Source organism: Pholis gunnellus (assembly GCF_910591455.1).
Source record: "Pholis gunnellus genome assembly, chromosome: 5".
Lineage (NCBI taxonomy): Eukaryota > Metazoa > Chordata > Actinopteri > Perciformes > Pholidae > Pholis > Pholis gunnellus.
Window position 1 is genome coordinate 28464443 of NC_136531.1, and position 4650 is coordinate 28469092.

The following is a 4650-nucleotide window of genomic DNA, read 5'->3' on the forward strand; positions in this document are numbered from 1 at the left end:
ACATACAATATATTTTTTAGGAAATAATTAGAAAACAATGGGACCCTTAGAATAAAGTGATACCTAGTATTTGTACACTATGATTTAGCAACTTGTGTAAAATATTTAAATGTGTCTTACATCAGTGGTAACAAAAGGGTTATAAAAAGAAGGGAAAAAAAACTTTTTGGAATTTAAGTGTTGCCATAAACTAGAGTCACACACAGAATTCTGTGCTTCAAACAAACTGGGTGTTTTTTGTATTTTCTATGGCTCTGGCATTATGATAGAAGCTTGTGTTCAGTTTAACAATACATGGCAATGGAGTACATATGATGCCAAAAGGAATACAAGGAACACAAACCACTGAAATCTGCTGTGAGAGAAACGAAAGAGAGCGACTGGGAGGGAGAACGCAGAGTCTTATCTCTTCCTTTCTCTCTGTTGCTGTCTGGCTCTCCCTCGCTCTCTACCCTCCTAGACAAATGTGACACTCGGGACTCCCCTCTTTCCACTCTCCCTTGATGGATAGCGCGCTCTCTCTCTCTCTCTCTCTCTCTCTCTCTCTCTCTCTCTCTCTCTGATGTATTGCCAGAGGGTGGGGTGTGTGTGTGTGGGGGAGGGGGTTGAGGGCTAACGATTACGGGAATTGTCATTCCCCGATCATTCGTCTGCATTTGTAAACCATCAACGTCAAGAGCTCACACTCACACACACTGACACACATATATATAGACACACAAACACAGATGTTGCTACAAGGGGGGTTGTGGTTATATGTGTGTGTGGTGTGTGTTTCTGCCATCTGATTTCTGATTTCTAAAACTCACATTAAGAACATTAGAAACAGATCATGTATCACTGGTCTGTCTGTCAGTGTGTGTGTGTGTGTGTGTGTGCGCAGAGACACTCTTCCACTGCCCATTGACACTGATGGGTTGTAAATGCAGACAGATTCTTTTGTAATTAACGTTTTCAGAACATTCAAACATAATGGCACAAAAAACAGTAGTTATCAATAAAACATAATCAATAAAACAAACCAAACCGAACAAAAATAAATCGGGTCATATGAAATTAGCTACAAGTACAGTACAGAAAAAGGGAAAAATATAGGAACAAATGCATAAATAAGGGGGAAATGCAGACAGATTATTATTATTAAAGAGTAAAATGTAATAAAGAAATTCAAAGAACCACATCGACCGCTACAAAGTCTTCTCAGAGAAAGAGCCTTGTGTCTGGGCAGAGGTCATAGTGTGTTTGTTACCTTGTTTTGTTCTAAGTTTACTGTAATATTAATGTGTTATTGTGTATTTTGACGGACCGCTGTATTCCCTTAGTGCTGTGAAGAAACTACTGTTGTATTACATGCTGCTGTATTAGTTTTGTGTTTAGATCAGTCACCACGAGTGAGGTTGGTTCTGTAACTTTATCAGTAAAAAAAGACTGTATTTTACCGTGGCGGTGAGGATCTGCTTTGTTTTGAGTGTTCTTTTTCTTATATTCTTCTTTTTCTTTGCCTTATTGTTTAACTAACCCACACAAATAGTCATACACACATACAGGTTTTGCTACTCATCCCAGACGTGTGTAAACGCGGCCTCTATCGTGGCCCAGACGCCATTTTTGTAGTTTTGCATAGCATAATCTCGTACGAGACTACATCCGCCATTTGTGTAGTTTTCTCTCCAAAACGCGTTTACTAACGAGCTTTACTAACGAGGGGTTGTTTATCTCCTTGGGTGAATTTTGTCATGAATACTTTCAAACAACACAAATATCAGGCAGAGAAAAGCAAACAAGGCTGATTTTTATGAGCTTTAACGTTGCAGATAAAGACATAAACGGACATAATCAAGACATACATTAGTGTACAATAACACAGAGACTCTGTAGGCCCAGCTATGAAGGCAAACTTTATTACTCCTTTCAACCTTAACAAAGGCAGCGCAGACCAGATCCACCCCTTCGGTTCTTACCTTTCACAATAAAAGTCCTGGAGGTATACACTCACTAAAGGTGTGTTCACACCAAACGCGATGAACGCGGCGCGAATCGCGTTCATCGCGCCATTCGTGCCGCCGGTATCGCCGGGGACTATTTGTGTTCATTCGCGTGAATCGCACTGGACACGCCGGAGAGGGGGCGTGGCTTATCGGCCTGAAAGCCGTTCAACTGTCCGCCATCAACCGTGGAAAAATCACCTCTATTTCTGCTCAGTACGTGTTGTGGAATTCCCAGATATCACGGGAAACTAAACGCCATCATGTCTGGGTTCATAACATTGTCCGGAGGAGCTCCGTGGATTTCATCGAGCTCACTGTGTCTAGCAAGCCACACGTCTGCTGTTTACTACAGCTGTATGAACATAAAATAAACTGACTTGGCTGTGATTTAACGGCCATAAACCGCCAAAAAGGGACTCCGAAATAACTATGTAATGATTCCGATTTGTACTTGTTTTCTCAATGGAGCTTGGATCGATCGGTGCTAGGCTATGCTAACATTGTAGCAGCTCCATCAACACTCACAATAACGTCATATAGACGTAAATACGGCAGCGTCTATTTCATTGTTTGTACCATATGGTTTACACACACACATGTATACACAGTTTGGTCCGGCCTCTACTGATATGAGGGATCGTAGAGCTCTGGGTGAACATAGGCGGCTACAGTATTTATTTCCTGATTCAACAAGAGCAGGACTTCACTGACGACATGGGGAGCAACTCAACGCTGATAGGCTATCACGGTGGAGCGTCACGCGATTTTTTGCAACAGTTGCAACAGAAAATTATGAATATTTGTGATGCTAAATATGGATGAGTAAATACTTTGCATTTTCTTGTCTTTTATTTGTTTTATTTTACGAGGACACATCAATGCATTTCATTTGTTTCCATAGAACATCCACTCTTGCAATACAATATTCACACATAGAGACAAAAGCATGATAAAAACTTTTTCAGGCAGTCAAAGTACTTGGTTATAGTCAGGGAAAGACTATGGTTTTGGTTTACTACAAAAAAAGTGCAAAGTGATTTGATACATCACATTGTTTCCCTCATCGTAACCGTGTGGGGGTCAGGATGGGGAGCTCGGTCTCCACCAACAACTTGTGTGCGCTATAAAAACGTAGCACTTCCTTCACTGAAAAAGTACACGCAGCTTTACTGTTCCCTCACAAAATGTAATTTCTAGGAGACATGGCTGCTTCCTACATGAACTTAATATTAATAATAATAATAATCTCCCTCTGGCATTTACTCTCTCTATATTCACTCTACTGTTTAATTCTTAAATATTTTTACAATATGTTGTTAATTGTTTTTAAATATCCTTTTCTTTTGCCTTATGTTTTCATGCTTTTAATGGTTTTATGTGAAGCACTTTGAATTACCTTGTTGTTGAAATGTGCTATACAAATAAACTAGCCTTGCCTTGCCTATAATAACCATTCCCTGATCAACTCATTTACTATTTTTTTAATGATTAGTTTATTAATTGCCATGATAAACACAAATAAAACACAAATAGTTATTAATCAATTAAAATGATCACATGAATAGACTCATACTGAAAGACAAGCAGATTGATGCTAACATATGTGGAGGCACAGAAGAATGGGCACACACACAGACACACAGACTGTGTAAAGAGGGCAAATGACTCAGCGAGATCCATCTGTCCAAAATGACTAGTAAACACCAGGCAATATGGGATATGGGATATGTGTGTGTCTATGTGTGTGTGTGAGAGCGAGAGAGAGTCCGTGTTCTTTCTAACAGCTTTACTGATATAGCTCAGCCAATCATTCTATCTCATCTGTCTGACAAACTCACTACAATCATATTCTATTAAAAGTGAGCTCAGAATTGATTCCATCTATCGATACTGTAATCACAAAGGCCATGACGTAGTCATTTGTTTAGAGGACATTAATGCGAAATTGATCAAATGCAGTATTAATTATTGAAAGATAAGTGTGATAATCAAAATTTAAATCATAATGAAGTGTAAACGAAGGAATGCATTTATCTGCCCAGCAATCTCCTTCATTCTCTGTCAAGACCAAGACTTAGACATGAAAGAAACACAGATTTGCATGAATGATACAACAGTGTGATACTTTGACTTGAATCATGTCCTGTGCATGGAATAAAATTAATACAAAATAATAAAAAACAAAATCCCAGAAAAAATCCCTGTTTTCTGTTGACAGCTGACATGATGAGGTACAATTGGTGACTTATCATACTGTCTGTCACTTTAAGCACAAGAGTACAACAAGTGTTCTAAAATTGGAGTTGGTAAGGCCACTCAGTGTTAACGTCCCCCTGCAGAGGGGGATTGAATCTGACAGTGAGGGAGGATTTCATCATGCTGGTTCGACATGTCAACAGGAATGCAAACAGTATTGAAGCTGTTGCTTCATCTGCGGTGTGATGTGGGCTGCTCAACAGGAGGTGAGCGTCATGTAAAATCTGCCCGCCTTTGGCCTTTACAAGATGTATGAAACGTAACGGGATAACAACTTTAACTCTACTGCTCAACATTTATCTGTGATATGATTTGTATCGATGTTGATGTTGAAGGACAGAGATGGCTTTCATCTACATGTGTCTTATTGTCTACAAACCTCAAGCAATGTGTTAGTCCGTCTCCC